Below are 18,478 nucleotides of genomic sequence, written 5' to 3'. Positions count from 1 at the left end.
ATTTCCTGTGGTAGGGTACACTATTACCCTGTAATACAATACCTTGTTCAATTTAAATATTATGGGTCAATATTAAGGTTTGATATTGCGCCTTGCGTTAGTTAACCATTGAAAGATGTCTTTGAATTTTTAAAGCATTTTAGAACGCTTATTTCTTCATTTTAAGCTTCTCAGAACACTTTATTTCGCATAGGCATACATAGTAAACTTTAGGGTCACGCTGTGTACCCCCTAATTGACCTATAATTATTTCCTGTGGTAGGGTACACTATTACCCTGTAATATAATAGGTGGTCCAATTTAAAAATTATAGGTCAATATTAAGGTCCGATACCGTGCCGTTAGTTAGCATAGAAAAATGTCTTTGAATTTTTAAAGCATTTTAGAACGCTTATTTCCTCATTTTAAGCTTCTCAGAACACTTTATTTCGCATAGGCATACATAGTAAACTTTAGGGTCACTCTGCGTACCCCCTAATTGACCTATAATTATTTCCTGTGGTAGGGTACACTATAACCCTGTAATATAATACGTGGTCCAATTTACAAATTATAGGTCAATATTAAGGTCCGATACCGTGCCGTTAGTTAACATAGAAAAGTGTCTTCGTATTTCCTTGTTTTAATGCACTATTTAAAATATACATAGTGTACCCCCTAATTGACCTATAATTATTTCCTGTGGTAGGGTACACTATTACCCTGTAATATAATACCTGGTCCAATTTAAATATTATGGGTCAATATTAAGGTCTGATATTGCGCCTTGCGTTAGTTAACCATTGAAAGATGTCTTTGAATTTTTAAAGCATTTTTGAACGCTTATTTCTTCATTTTAAGCATCTCAGAACACTCTATTTCGCATAGGCATACATAGTAAAATTTAGGGTCACGCTGTGTACCCCCTAAATGACCTATAATTATTTCCTGTGGTAGGGTACACTATTTCCCTGTAATATAATACGTGGTCCAATTTAAAAATTATAGGTCAATATTAAGGTCCGATACCGTGCCGTTAGTTGACATAGAAAAATGTCTTTGAATTTTTAAAGCATTTTAGAACGCTTATTTCCTCATTTTAAGCTTCTCAGAACACTTTATTTCGCATAGGCATACATAGTAAACTTTAGGGTCACTCTGTGTACCCCCTAATTGACCTATAATTATTTCCTGTGGTAGGGTACACTATAACCCTGTAATATAATACGTGGTCCAATTTAAAAATTATAGGTCAATATTAAGGTCCGATACCGTGCCGTTAGTTAACATAGAAAAGTGTCTTCGTATTTTCTTGTTTTAATGCACTATTTAAAACATACATAGTGTACCCCCTAATTGACCTATAATTATTTCCTGTTGTAGGGTACACTATTACCCTGTAATATAATACCTGGTCCAATTGAAATATTATGGTTCCATATTAAGGTCTGATATCGCGCCTTGCGTTAGTTAACCATTGAAAGATGTCTTTGAATTTTTAAAGCATATTAGAACGCTTATTTCTTCATTTTAAGCTTCTCAGAACACTCTATTTCGCATAGGCATACATAGTAAATTTTAGGGTCATGCTGTGTACCACCTAATTGACCTATAATTATTTCCTGTGGTAAGGTACACTATTACCCTGTAATATAATACGTGGTACAATTTAAAAATTATAGGTCAATATTAAGGTCCGATACCGTGCCGTTAGTTAACATAGAAAAGTGTCTTCGTATTTCCTTGTTTTAATGCACTATTTAAAATATACATAGTGTACCCCCTAATTGACCTATAATTATTTCCTGTGGTAGGGTGCACTATTACCCTGTAATATAATACCTGGTCCAATTTAAATATTATGGGTCAATATTAAGGTCTGATATTGCGCCTTGCGCTAGTTAACCATTGAAAGATGTCTTTGAATTTTTAAAGCATTTTAGAACGCTTATTTCTTCATTTTAAGCTTCTCAGAACACTCTATTTCGCATAAGCATACATAGTAAAATTTAGGGTCACGCTGTGTACCCCCTAAATGACCTATAATTATTTCCTGTGGTAGGGTACACTATTACCCTGTAATATAATACGTGGTCCAATTTAAAAATTATAGGTCAATATTAAGGTCCGATACCGTGCCGTTAGTTAACATTGAAAAATGTCTTTGAATTTTTAAAGCATTTTAGAACGCTTATTTCCTCATTTTAAGCTTCTCAGAACACTTTATTTCGCATAGGCATACATAGTAAACTTTAGGGTCACGCTGTGTACCCCCTAATTGACCTATAATTATTTCCTGTGGTAGGATACACTATAACCCTGTAATATAATACGTGGTCCAATTTAAAAATTATAGGTCAATATTAAGGTCCGATACCGTGCCGTTAGTTAACATAGAAAAGTGTCTTCGTATTTCCTTGTTTTAATGCAATATTTAAAATATACATAGTGTATCTCCTAATTGACCTATAATTATTTCCTGTGGTAGGGTACACTATTACCCTGTAATATAATACCTGGTCCACTTGAAATATTATGGTTCCATATTAAGGTCTGATATCGCGCCTTGCGTTAGTTAACCATTGAAAGATGTCTTTGAATTTTTAAAGCATTTTAGAACGCTTATTTCTTCATTTTAAGCTTCTCAGAACACTCTATTTCGCATAGGCATACATAGTAAATTTTAGGGTCATGCTGTGTACCACCTAATTGACCTATAATTATTTCCTGTGGTAAGGTACACTATTACCCTGTAATATAATACGTGGTACAATTTAAAAATTATAGGTCAATATTAAGGTCCGATACCGTGCCGTTAGTTAACATAGAAAAGTGTCTTCGTATTTCCTTGTTTTAATGCACTATTTAAAATATACATAGTGTACCCCCTAATTGACCTATAATTATTTCCTGTGGTAGGGTGCACTATTACCCTGTAATATAATACCTGGTCCAATTTAAATATTATGGGTCAATATTAAGGTCTGATATTGCGCCTTGCGCTAGTTAACCATTGAAAGATGTCTTTGAATTTTTAAAGCATTTTAGAACGCTTATTTCTTCATTTTAAGCTTCTCAGAACACTCTATTTCGCATAAGCATACATAGTAAAATTTAGGGTCACGCTGTGTACCCCCTAAATGACCTATAATTATTTCCTGTGGTAGGGTACACTATTACCCTGTAATATAATACGTGGTCCTATTTAAAAATTATAGGTCAATATTATGGTCCGATACCGTGCCGTTAGTTAACATTGAAAAATGTCTTTGAATTTTTAAAGCATTTTAGAACGCTTATTTCCTCATTTTAAGCTTCTCAGAACACTTTATTTCGCATAGGCATACATAGTAAACTTTAGGGTCACGCTGTGTACCCCCTAATTGACCTATAATTATTTCCTGTGGTAGGATACACTATAACCCTGTAATATAATACGTGGTCCAATTTAAAAATTATAGGTCAATATTAAGGTCAGATACCGTGCCGTTAGTTAACATAGAAAAGTGTCTTCGAATTTCCTTGTTTTAATGCACTATTTAAAATATACATAGTGTACCCCCTAATTGACCTATAATTATTTCCTGTGGTAGGGTACACTATTACCCTCAGATATAATACCTGGTTCAAGTTAAATATTATGGGTCAATATTAAGGTCTGATATTGCGCCTTGCGTTAGTTAACCATTGAAAGATGTCTTTGAATTTTTAAAGCATTTTAGAACGCTTATTTCTTCATTTTAAGCATCTCAGAACACTCTATTTCGCATAGGCATACATAGTAAACTTTAGGGTCACGCTGTGTACCCCCTAATTGACCTATAATTATTTCCTGTTGTAGGGTACACTATTACCCTGTAATATAATAGGTGGTCCAATTTAAAAATTATAGGTCAATATTAAGGTCCGATACCGTGCCGTTAGTTAGCATAGAAAAATGTCTTTGAATTTTTAAAGCATTTTAGAACGCTTATTTCCTCATTTTAAGCTTCTCAGAACACTTCATTTCGCATAGGCATACATAGAAAACTTTAGGGTCACTCTGCGTACCCCCTAATTGACCTATAATTATTTCCTGTGGTAGGGTACACTATAACCCTGTAATATAATACGTGGTCCAATTTAAAAATTATAGGTCAATATTAAGGTCCGATACCGTGCCGTTAGTTAACATAGAAAAGTGTCTTCGTATTTTCTTGTTTTAATGCACTATTTAAAACATACATAGTGTACCCCCTAATTGACCTATAATTATTTCCTGTTGTAGGGTACACTATTACCCTGTAATATAATACCTGGTCCAATTGAAATATTATGGTTCCATATTAAGGTCTGATATCGCGCCTTGCGTTAGTTAACCATTGAAAGATGTCTTTGAATTTTTAAAGCATTTTAGAACGCTTATTTCTTCATTTTAAGCTTCTCAGAACACTCTATTTCGCATAGGCATACATAGTAAATTTTAGGGTCATGCTGTGTACCACCTAATTGACCTATAATTATTTCCTGTGGTAAGGTACACTATTACCCTGTAATATAATACGTGGTACAATTTAAAAATTATAGGTCAATATTAAGGTCCGATACCGTGCCGTTAGTTAAGGGGTCACAGTACCCAAAAAATGACGAAAATACCAAAAAAAATTTTATTGCTTATAATAAAACTTCAAAGTATTTCAAATGTACAGAAAAAAATTCATTTCTCTATCTACATTTTTAAAAAAGGTATGAATGATTTTAAATTGTTCTAATACAGAAACTCGCTCAGCAGTCTGACTTTAAAGTGCTTTTTCGCATAGATGATAATTTTGTGTCTTAATCTTAATTAAATCCCTAAGGAATTTTTTCTATTTAAGATAGAGCTTTAAAGTAAACTTTTTTATCTTGAGGATAATACACTTATTTGAACTGTGCATGGAATAAGCATTTTATGAGGTATTACAATTTTTACGACATGTTATATATACCTAACAGGAATTTTTACACTTTTTTTTCTACTTTTTTACAAAATAATCTATAAATAATATTCTAATTGAAATATCAACAAATGAATGCACAAAATTATTGAGATAAATATTGCAAGCACTATGAAAAAAACTTTTTTTGAAAATATGTTAAAATAAAAAAGCCTTAGGGTTTTAAAAATTTAGAATTTTTTGAATTTTTTTTTAAATTTTAAAAAAATTCAACAGTTAATTACTTTTTGAAGATAAATTATTGATTATAACTTAAATGAGCATGTAAAGCATCCTCAAAATGAATGATTATACCTTTATTTTAAAAAAATGTTGCAAAGGTACTGTGACCCCTTAACATAGAAAAGTGTCTTCGTATTTCCTTGTTTTAATGCACTATTTAAAATATACATAGTGTACCCCCTAATTGACCTATAATTATTTCCTGTGGTAGGGTGCATTATTACCCTGTAATATAATACCTGGTCCAATTTAAATATTATGGGTCAATATTAAGGTCTGATATTGCGCCTTGCGCTAGTTAACCATTGAAAGATGTCTTTGAATTTTTAAAGCATTTTAGAACGCTTATTTCTTCATTTTAAGCTTCTCAGAACACTTTATTTCGCATAGGCATACATAGTAAAATTTAGGGTCACGCTGTGTATCCCCTAAATGACCTATAATTATTTCCTGTGGTAGGGTACACTATTACCCTGTAATATAATAGGTGGTCCAATTTAAAAATTATAGGTCAATATTAAGGTCCGATACCGTGCCGTTAGTTAGCATAGAAAAATGTCTTTGAATTTTAAAAGCATTTTAGAACGCTTATTTCCTCATTTTAAGCTTCTCAGAACACTTTATTTCGCATAGGCATACATAGTAAACTTTAGGGTCACACTGTGTACCCCCTAATTGACCTATAATTATTTCCTGTGGTAGGGTACACTATTACCCTGTAATATAATACCTGGTCCAATTTAAATATTATGGGTCAATATTAAGGTCTGATATTGCGCCTTGCGTTAGTTAACCATTGGAAGATGTCTTTGAATTTTTAAAGCATTTTAGAACGCTTATTTCTTCTTTTTAAGCATCTCAGAACACTCTATTTCGCATAGGCATACATAGTAAAATTTAGGGTCACGCTGTGTACTTCCTAAATGACCTATAATTATTTCCTGTGGTAGAGTACACTATTACCCTGTAATATAATACGTGGTCCAATTTAAAAATTATAGGTCAATATTAAGGTCCGATACCGTGCCGTTAGTTAACATAGAAAAATGTCTTTGAATTTTTAAAGCATTTTAGAACGCTTATTTCCTCATTTTAAGCTTCTCAGAACACTTTATTTCGCATAGGCATACATAGTAAACTTTAGGGTCACGCTGTGTACCCCCTAATTGACCTATAATTATTTCCTGTGGTAGGATACACTATAACCCTGTAATATAATACGTGGTCCAATTTAAAAATTATAGGTCAATATTAAGGTCAGATACCGTGCCGTTAGTTAACATAGAAAAGTGTCTTCGAATTTCCTTGTTTTAATGCACTATTTAAAATATACATAGTGTACCCCCTAATTGACCTATAATTATTTCCTGTGGTAGGGTACACTATTACCCTCAGATATAATACCTGGTTCAAGTTAAATATTATGGGTCAATATTAAGGTCTGATATTGCGCCTTGCGTTAGTTAACCATTGAAAGATGTCTTTGAATTTTTAAAGCATTTTAGAACGCTTATTTCTTCATTTTAAGCATATCAGAACACTCTATTTCGCATAGGCATACATAGTAAACTTTAGGGTCACGCTGTGTACCCCCTAATTGACCTATAATTATTTCCTGTTGTAGGGTACACTATTACCCTGTAATATAATAGGTGGTCCAATTTAAAAATTATAGGTCAATATTAAGGTCCGATACCGTGCCGTTAGTTAGCATAGAAAAATGTCTTTGAATTTTTAAAGCATTTTAGAACGCTTATTTCCTCATTTTAAGCTTCTCAGAACACTTCATTTCGCATAGGCATACATAGAAAACTTTAGGGTCACTCTGCGTACCCCCTAATTGACCTATAATTATTTCCTGTGGTAGGGTACACTATAACCCTGTAATATAATACGTGGTCCAATTTAAAAATTATAGGTCAATATTAAGGTCCGATACCGTGCCGTTAGTTAACATAGAAAAGTGTCTTCGTATTTTCTTGTTTTAATGCACTATTTAAAACATACATAGTGTACCCCCTAATTGACCTATAATTATTTCCTGTTGTAGGGTACACTATTACCCTGTAATATAATACCTGGTCCAATTGAAATATTATGGTTCCATATTAAGGTCTGATATCGCGCCTTGCGTTAGTTAACCATTGAAAGATGTCTTTGAATTTTTAAAGCATTTTAGAACGCTTATTTCTTCATTTTAAGCTTCTCAGAACACTCTATTTCGCATAGGCATACATAGTAAATTTTAGGGTCATGCTGTGTACCACCTAATTGACCTATAATTATTTCCTGTGGTAAGGTACACTATTACCCTGTAATATAATACGTGGTACAATTTAAAAATTATAGGTCAATATTAAGGTCCGATACCGTGCCGTTAGTTAACATAGAAAAGTGTCTTCGTATTTCCTTGTTTTAATGCACTATTTAAAATATACATAGTGTACCCCCTAATTGACCTATAATTATTTCCTGTGGTAGGGTGCACTATTACCCTGTAATATAATACCTGGTCCAATTTAAATATTATGGGTCAATATTAAGGTCTGATATTGCGCCTTGCGCTAGTTAACCATTGAAAGATGTCTTTGAATTTTTAAAGCATTTTAGAACGCTTATTTCTTCATTTTAAGCTTCTCAGAACACTTTATTTCGCATAGGCATACATAGTAAAATTTAGGGTCACGCTGTGTACCCCCTAAATGACCTATAATTATTTCCTGTGGTAGGGTACACTATTACCCTGTAATATAATAGGTGGTCCAATTTAAAAATTATAGGTCAATATTAAGGTCCGATACCGTGCCGTTAGTTAGCATAGAAAAATGTCTTTGAATTTTAAAAGCATTTTAGAACGCTTATTTCCTCATTTTAAGCTTCTCAGAACACTTTATTTCGCATAGGCATACATAGTAAACTTTAGGGTCACACTGTGTACCCCCTAATTGACCTATAATTATTTCCTGTGGTAGGGTACACTATTACCCTGTAATATAATACCTGGTCCAATTTAAATATTATGGGTCAATATTAAGGTCTGATATTGCGCCTTGCGTTAGTTAACCATTGGAAGATGTCTTTGAATTTTTAAAGCATTTTAGAACGCTTATTTCTTCTTTTTAAGCATCTCAGAACACTCTATTTCGCATAGGCATACATAGTAAAATTTAGGGTCACGCTGTGTACTTCCTAAATGACCTATAATTATTTCCTGTGGTAGGGTACACTATTACCCTGTAATATAATACGTGGTCCAATTTAAAAATTATAGGTCAATATTAAGGTCCGATACCGTGCCGTTAGTTAACATAGAAAAATGTCTTTGAATTTTTAAAGCATTTTAGAACGCTTATTTCCTCATTTTAAGCTTCTCAGAACACTTTATTTCGCATAGGCATACATAGTAAACTTTAGGGTCACACTGTGTACCCCCTAATTGACCTATAATTATTTCCTTTGGAAGGGTACACTATTACCCTGTAATATAATACCTGGTCCAATTTAAATATTATGGGTCAATATTAAGGTCTGATATTGCGCCTTGCGTTATTTAACCATTGAAAGATGTCTTTGAATTTTTAAAGCATTTTAGAACGCTTATTTCTTCATTTTAAGCTTCTCAGAACACTCTATTTCCCATAGGCATACATAGTAAAATTTAGGGTCACGCTGTGTACCCCCTAAATGACCTATAATTATTTCCTGTGGTAGGGTACACTATTACCCTGTAATATAATACGTGGTCCAATTTAAAAATTATAGGTCAATATTAAGTTCCGATACCGTGCCGTTAGTTAACATTGAAAAATGTCTTCGTATTTCCTTGTTTTAATGCACTATTTAAAATACACATAGTGTACCCCCTAATTGACCTATAATTATTTCCTGTGGTAGGGTACACTATTACCCTGTAATACAATACCTGGTTCAATTTAAATATTATGGGTCAATATTAAGGTTTGATATTGCGCCTTGCGTTAGTTAACCATTGAAAGATGTTTTTGAAACTTTAAAGCATTTTAGAACGCTTATTTCTTCATTTTAAGCTTCTCAGAACACTTTATTTCGCATAGGCATACATAGTAAACTTTAGGGTCACGCTGTGTACCTTCTAATTGACCTATAATTATTTCCTGTGGTAGGGTACACTATTACCCTGTAATATAATAGGTGGTCCAATTTAAAAATTATAGGTCAATATTAAGGTCCGATACCGTGCCGTTAGTTAGCATAGAAAAATGTCTTTGAATTTTTAAAGCATTTTAGAACGCTTATTTCCTCATTTTAAGCTTCTCAGAACACTTTATTTCGCATAGGCATACATAGTAAACTTTAGGGTCACTCTGCGTACCCCCTAATTGACCTATAATTATTTCCTGTGGTAGGGTACACTATAACCCTATAATATAATACGTGGTCCAATTTAAAAATTATAGGTATATTAAGGTCCGATACCGTGCCGTTAGTTAACATAGAAAAGTGTCTTCGTATTTCCTTGTTTTAATGCACTATTTAAAATATACATAGTGTACCCCCTAATTGACCTATAATTATTTCCTGTTTAAGGGTACACTATTACCCTGTAATATAATACCTGGTCCAATTTAAATATTATGGGTCAATATTAAGGTCTGGTATTGCGCCTTGCGTTAGTTAACCATTGAAAGATGTCTTTGAATTTTTAAAGCATTTTAGAACGCTTATTTCTTCATTTTAAGCATCTCAGAACACTCTATTTCGCATAGGCATACATAGTAAAATTTAGGGTCACGCTGTGTACCCCCTAAATGACCTATAATTATTTCCTGTGGTAGGGTACATTATTACCCTGTAATATAATACGTGGTCCAATTTAAAAATTATAGGTCAATATTAAGGTCCGATACCGTGCCGTTAGTTAACATAGAAAAATGTCTTTGAATTTTTAAAGCATTTTAGAACGCTTATTTCCTCATTTTAAGCTTCTCAGAACACTTTATTTCGCATAGGCATACATAGTAAAATTTAGGGTCACGCTGTGTACCCCCTAAATGACCTATAATTAATTCCTGTGGTAGGGTACACTATTACCCTGTAATATAATACGTGGTCCAATGTAAAAATTATAGGTCAATATTAAGTTCCGATACCGTGCCGTTAGTTAACATTGAAAAATGTCTTCGTATTTCCTTGTTTTAATGCACAATTTAAAATATACATAGTGTACCCCCTAATTGACCTATAATTATTTCCTGTGGTAGGGTACACTATTACCCTGTAATACAATACCTTGTTCAATTTAAATATTATGGGTCAATATTAAGGTTTGATATTGCGCCTTGCGTTAGTTAACCATTGAAAGATGTCTTTGAATTTTTAAAGCATTTTAGAACGCTTATTTCTTCATTTTAAGCTTCTCAGAACACTTTATTTCACATAGGCATACATAGTAAACTTTAGGGTCACGCTGTGTACCCCCTAATTGACCTATAATTATTTCCTGTGGTAGGGTACACTATTACCCTGTAATATAATAGGTGGTCCAATTTAAAAATTATAGGTCAATATTAAGGACCGATACCGTGCCGTTAGTTAGCATAGAAAAATGTCTTTGAATTTTAAAAGCATTTTAGAACGCTTATTTCCTCATTTTAAGCTTCTCAGAACACTTTATTTCGCATAGGCATACATAGTAAACTTTAGGGTCACACTGTGTACCCCCTAATTGACCTATAATTATTTCCTGTGGTAGGGTACACTATTACCCTGTAATATAATACGTGGTCCAATTTAAAAATTATGGGTCAATATTAAGGTCCGATACCGTGCCGTTAGTTAACATAGAAAAGTGTCTTCGTATTTCCTTGTTTTAATGCACAATTTAAAATATACATAGTGTACCCCCTAATTGACCTATAATTATTTCCTGTGGTAGGGTACACTATTACCCTGTAATATAATACCTGGTCCAATTTAAATATTATGGGTCAATATTAAGGTCTGATATTGCGCCTTGCGCTAGTTAACCATTGAAAGATGTCTTTGAATTTTTAAAGCATTTTAGAACGCTTATTTCTTCATTTTAAGCTTCTCAGAACACTCTATTTCGCATAAGCATACATAGTAAAATTTAGGGTCACGCTGTGTACCCCCTAAATGACCTATAAATATTTCCTGTGGTAGGGTACACTATTACCCTGTAATATAATACGTGGTCCAATTTAAAAATTATAGGTCAATATTAAGGTCCGATACCGTGCCGTTAGTTAGCATAGAAAAATGTCTTTGAATTTTTAAAGCATTTTAGAACGCTTATTTCCTCATTTTAAGCTTCTCAGAACACTTTATTTCGCATAGGCATACATAGTAAACTTTAGGGTCACTCTGCGTACCCCCTAATTGACCTATAATTATTTCCTGTGATAGGGTACACTATAACCCTGTAATGTAATACGTGGTCCAATTTAAAAATTATAGGTCAATATTAAGGTCCGATACCGTGCCGTTAGTTAACATAGAAAAGTGTCTTCGTATTTCCTTGTTTTAATGCACTATTTAAAATATACATAGTGTACCCCCTAATTGACCTATAATTATTTCCTGTGGAAGGGTACACTAATACCCTGTAATATAATACCTGGTCCAATTTAAATATTATGGGTCAATATTAAGGTCTGATATTGCGCCTTGCGTTAGTTAACCATTGAAAGATGTCTTTGAATTTTTAAAGCATTTTAGAACGCTTATTTCTTCATTTTAAGCTTCTCAGAACACTCTATTTCGCATAGGCATACATAGTAAATTTTAGGGTCATGCTGTGTACCACCTAATTGACCTATAATTATTTCCTGTGGTAAGGTACACTATTACCCTGTAATATAATACGTGGTACAATTTAAAAATTATAGGTCAATATTAAGGTCCGATACCGTGCCGTTAGTTAACATAGAAAAGTGTCTTCGTATTTCCTTGTTTTAATGCACTATTTAAAATATACATAGTGTACCCCCTAATTGACCTATAATTATTTCCTGTGGAAGGGTACACTATTACCCTGTAATATAATACCTGGTCCAATTTAAATATTATGGGTCAATATTAAGGTCTGATATTGCGCCTTGCGTTAGTTAACCATTGAAAGATGTCTTTGAATTTTTAAAGCATTTTTGAACGCTTATTTCTTCATTTTAAGCATCTCAGAACACTCTATTTCGCATAGGCATACATAGTAAAACTTAGGGTCACGCTGTGTACCCCCTAAATGACCTATAAATATTTCCTGTGGTAGGGTACACTATTACCCTGTAATATAATACGTGGTCCAATTTAAAAATTATAGGTCAATATTAAGGTCCGATACCGTGCCGTTAGTTAACATAGAAAAATGTCTTTGAATTTTTAAAGCATTTTAGAATGCTTATTTCCTCATTTTAAGCTTCTCAGAACACTTTATTTCGCATAGGCATACATAGTAAAATTTAGGGTCACGCTGTGTACCCCGTAAATGACCTATAATTAATTCCTGTGGTAGGGTACACTATTACCCTGTAATATAATACGTGGTCCAATGTAAAAATTATAGGTCAATATTAAGTTCCGATACCGTGCTGTTAGTTAACATTGAAAAATGTCGTCGTATTTCCTTGTTTTAATGCACTATTTAAAATATACATAGTGTACCCCCTAATTGACCTATAATTATTTCCTGTGGTAGGGTACACTATTACCCTGTGATACAATACCTTGTTCAATTTAAATATTATGGATCAATATTAAGGTTTGATATTGCGCCTTGCGTTAGTTAACCATTGAAAGATGTCTTTGAATTTTTAAAGCCTTTTAGAACGCTTATTTCTTCATTTTAAGCTTCTCAGAACACTTTATTTCGCATAGGCATACATAGTAAACTTTAGGGTCACGCTGTGTACCCCCTAATTGACCTATAATTATTTCCTGTGGTAGGGTACACTATTACCCTGTAATATAATACGTGGTACAATTAAAAAATTATAGGTCAATATTAAGGTCCGATACCGTGCCGTTAGTTAACATAGAAAAGTGTCTTCGTATTTCCTTGTTTTAATGCACTATTTAAAATATACATAGTGTACCCCCTAATTGACCTATAATTATTTCCTGTGGTAGGGTGCACTATTACCCTGTAATATAATACCTGGTCCAATTTAAATATTATGGGTCAATATTAAGGTCTGATATTGCGCCTTGCGCTAGTTAACCATTGAAAGATGTCTTTGAATTTTTAAAGCATTTTAGAACGCTTATTTCTTCATTTTAAGCTTCTCAGAACACTTTATTTCGCATAGGCATACATAGTAAAATTTAGGGTCACGCTGTGTACCCCCTAAATAACCTATAATTATTTCCTGTGGTAGGGCACACTATTACCCTGTAATATAATAAGTGGTCCAATTTAAAAATTATAGGTCAATATTAAGGTCCGATACCGTGCCGTTAGTTAACATAGAAAAATGTCTTTGAATTTTTAAAGCATTTTAGAACGCTTATTTCCTCATTTTAAGCTTCTCAGAACACTTTATTTCGCATAGGCATACATAGTAAACTTTAGGGTCACTCTGTGTACCCCCTAATTGACCTATAATTATTTCCTGTGGTAGGGTACACTATAACCCTGTAATATAATACGTGGTCCAGTTTAAAAATTATAGGTCAATATTAAGGTCCGATACCGTGCCGTTAGTTAACATAGAAAAGTGTCTTCGTATTTCCTTGTTTTAATGCACTATTTAAAATATACATAGTGTATCCCCTAATTCACCTATAATTATTTCCTGTGGTAGGGTACACTATTACCCTGTAATATAATACCTGGTCCAATTGAAATATTATGGTTCCATATTAAGGTCTGATATCGCGCCTTGCGTTAGTTAACCATTGAAAGATGTCTTTGAATTTTTAAAGCATTTTAGAACGCTTATTTCTTCATTTTAAGCTTCTCAGAACACTCTATTTCGCATAGGCATACATAGTAAATTTTAGGGTCATGCTGTGTACCACCTAATTGACCTATAATTATTTCCTGTGGTAAGGTACACTATTACCCTGTAATATAATACGTGGTACAATTTAAAAATTATAGGTCAATATTAAGGTCCGATACCGTGCCGTTAGTTAACATAGAAAAGTGTCTTCGTATTTCCTTGTTTTAATGCACTATTTAAAATATACATAGTGTACCCCCTAATTGACCTATAATTAATTCCTGTGGTAGGGTGCACTATTACCCTGTAATATAATACCTATTCCAATTTAAATATTATGGGTCAATATTAAGGTCTGATATTGCGCCTTGCGCTAGTTAACCATTGAAAGATGTCTTTGAATTTTTAAAGCATTTTAGAACGCTTATTTCTTCATTTTAAGCTTCTCAGAACACTCTATTTCGCATAAGCATACATAGTAAAATTTAGGGTCACGCTGTGTACCCCCTAAATGACCTATAATTATTTCCTGTGGTAGGGTACACTATTACCCTGTAATATAATACGTGGTCCAATTTAAAAATTATAGGTCAATATTAAGGTCCGATACCGTGCCGTTAGTTAACATTGAAAAATGTCTTTGAATTTTTAAAGCATTTTAGAACGCTTATTTCCTCATTTTAAGCTTCTGAGAACACTTTATTTCGCATAGGCATACATAGTAAACTTTAGGGTCACGCTGTGTACCCCCTAATTGACCTATAATTATTTCCTGTGGTAGGATACACTATAACCCTGTAATATAATACGTGGTCCAATTTAAAAATTATAGGTCATTATTAAGGTCAGATACCGTGCCGTTAGTTAACATAGAAAAGTGTCTTCGTATTTCCTTGTTTTAATGCACTATTTAAAATATACATAGTGTACCCCCTAATTGACCTATAATTATTTCCTGTTGTAGGGTACACTATTACCCTGTAATATAATACCTGGTCCAATTGAAATATTATGGTTCCATATTAAGGTTTGATATCGCGCCTTGCTTTAGTTAACCATTGAAAGATGTCTTTGAATTTTTAAAGCATTTTAGAACCTTTATTTCTTCATTTTAAGCTTCTCAGAACACTCTATTTCGCATAGGCATACATAGTAAATTTTAGGGTCATGCTGTGTACCACCTAATTGACCTATAATTATTTCCTGTGGTAAGGTACACTATTACCCTGTAATATAATACGTGGTACAATTTAAAAATTATAGGTCAATATTAAGGTCCGATACCGTGCCGTTAGTTAACATAGAAAAGTGTCTTCGTATTTCCTTGTTTTAATGCACTATTTAAAATATACATAGTGTACCCCCTAATTGACCTCTAATTATTTCCTGTGGTAGGGTGCACTATTACCCTGTAATATAATACCTGGTCCAATTTAAATATTATGGGTCAATATTAAGGTCTGATATTGCGCCTTGCGCTAGTTAACCATTGAAAGATGTCTTTGAATTTTTAAAGCATTTTAGAACGCTTATTTCTTCATTTTAAGCTTCTCAGAACACTTTATTTCGCATAGGCATACATAGTAAAATTTAGGGTCACGCTGTGTACCCCCTAAATGACCTATAATTATTTCCTGTGGTAGGGCACACTATTACCCTGTAATATAATACGTGGTCCAATTTAAAAATTATAGGTCAATATTAAGGTCCGATACCGTGCCGTTAGTTAACATAGAAAAATGTCTTTGAATTTTTAAAGCATTTTAGAACGCTTATTTCCTCATTTTAAGCTTCTCAGAACACTTTATTTCGCATAGGCATACATAGTAAACTTTAGGGTCACTCTGTGTACCCCCTAATTGACCTATAATTATTTCCTGTGGTAGGGTACACTGTAACCCTGTAATATAATACGTGGTCCAGTTTAAAAATTATAGGTCAATATTAAGGTCCGATACCGTGCCGTTAGTTAACATAGAAAAGTGTCTTCGTATTTCCTTGTTTTAATGCACTATTTAAAATATACATAGTGTACCCCCTAATTGACCTATAATTATTTCCTGTGGTAGGGTGCACTATTACCCTGTAATATAATACCTGGTCCAATTTAAATATTATGGGTCAATATTAAGGTCTGATATTGCGCCTTGCGCTAGTTAACCATTGAAAGATGTCTTTGAATTTTTAAAGCATTTTAGAACGCTTATTTCTTCATTTTAAGCTTCTCAGAACACTTTATTTCGCATAGGCATACATAGTAAAATTTAGGGTCACGCTGTGTACCCCCTAAATGACCTATAATTATTTCCTGTGGTAGGGCACACTATTACCCTGTAATATAATACGTGGTCCAATTTAAAAATTATAGGTCAATATTAAGGTCCGATACCGTGCCGTTAGTTAACATAGAAAAATGTCTTTGAATTTTTAAAGCATTTTAGAACGCTTATTTCCTCATTTTAAGCTTCTCAGAACACTTTATTTCGCATAGGCATACATAGTAAACTTTAGGGTCACTCTGTGTACCCCCTAATTGACCTATAATTATTTCCTGTGGTAGGGTACACTATAACCCTGTAATATAATACGTGGTCCAGTTTAAAAATTATAGGTCAATATTAAGGTCCGATACCGTGCCGTTAGTTAACATAGAAAAGTGTCTTCGTATTTCCTTGTTTTAATGCACTATTTAAAATATACATAGTGTATCCCCTAATTGACCTATAATTATTTCCTGTGGTAGGGTACACTATTACCCTGTAATATAATACCTGGTCCAATTTAAATATTATGTGTCAATATTAAGGTCTGATATTGCGCCTTGCGCTAGTTAACCATTGAAAGATGTCTTTGAATTTTTAAAGCATTTTAGAACGCTTATTTCTTCATTTTAAGCTTCTCAGAACACTCTATTTCGCATAAGCATACATAGTAAAATTTAGGGTCACGCTGTGTACCCCCTAAATGACCTATAATTATTTCCTGTGGTAGGGTACACTATTACCCTGTAATATAATACGTGGTCCAATTTAAAAATTATAGGTCAATATTAAGGTCCGATACCGTGCCGTTAGTTAACATTGAAAAATGTCTTTGAATTTTTAAAGCATTTTAGAACGCTTATTTCCTCATTTTAAGCTTCTCAGAACACTTTATTTCGCATAGGCATACATAGTAAACTTTAGGGTCACGCTGTGTACCCCCTAATTGACCTATAATTATTTCCTGTGGTAGGATACACTATAACCCTGTAATATAATACGTGGTCCAATTTAAAAATTATAGGTCAATATTAAGGTCAGATACCGTGCCGTTAGTTAACATAGAAAAGTGTCTTCGAATTTCCTTGTTTTAATGCACTATTTAAAATATACATAGTGTACCCCCTAATTGACCTATAATTATTTCCTGTGGTAGGGTACACTATTACCCTCAGATATAATACCTGGTTCAAGTTAAATATTATGGGTCAATATTAAGGTCTGATATTGCGCCTTGCGTTAGTTAACCATTGAAAGATGTCTTTGAATTTTTAAAGCATTTTAGAACGCTTATTTCTTCATTTTAAGCATCTCAGAACACTCTATTTCGCATAGGCATACATAGTAAACTTTAGGGTCACGCTGTGTACCCCCTAATTGACCTATAATTATTTCCTGTTGTAGGGTACACTATTACCCTGTAATATAATAGGTGGTCCAATTTAAAAATTATAGGTCAATATTAAGGTCCGATACCGTGCCGTTAGTTAGCATAGAAAAATGTCTTTGAATTTTTAAAGCATTTTAGAACGCTTATTTCCTCATTTTAAGCTTCTCAGAACACTTCATTTCGCATAGGCATACATAGAAAACTTTAGGGTCACTCTGCGTACCCCCTAATTGACCTATAATTATTTCCTGTGGTAGGGTACACTATAACCCTGTAATATAATACGTGGTCCAATTTAAAAATTATAGGTCAATATTAAGGTCCGATACCGTGCCGTTAGTTAACATAGAAAAGTGTCTTCGTATTTCCTTGTTTTAATGCACTATTTAAAATATACATAGTGTACCCCCTAATTGACCTATAATTATTTCCTGTGGTAGGGTACACTATTACCCTGTAATATAGTACCTGGTCCAATTTAAATATTATGGGTCAATATTAAGGTCTGATATTGCGCCTTGCGTTAGATAACCATTGAAAGATGTCTTTGAATTTTTAAAGCATTTTAGAACGCTTATTTCTTCATTTTAAGCTTCTCAGAACACTCTATTTCGCATAGGCATACATAGTAAAATTTAGGGTCACGCTGTGTACCCCCTAAATGACCTATAATTATTTCCTGTGGTAGGGTACACTATTACCCTGTAATAT

Source organism: Parasteatoda tepidariorum, unplaced genomic scaffold (genome assembly GCF_982258835.1).
Source record: "Parasteatoda tepidariorum strain Cologne lab strain unplaced genomic scaffold, Ptep-v5.0 scaffold_14, whole genome shotgun sequence".
NCBI classification, from domain to species: Eukaryota; Metazoa; Arthropoda; class Arachnida; order Araneae; family Theridiidae; genus Parasteatoda; species Parasteatoda tepidariorum.
This window is presented reverse-complemented; position numbering follows the sequence as displayed.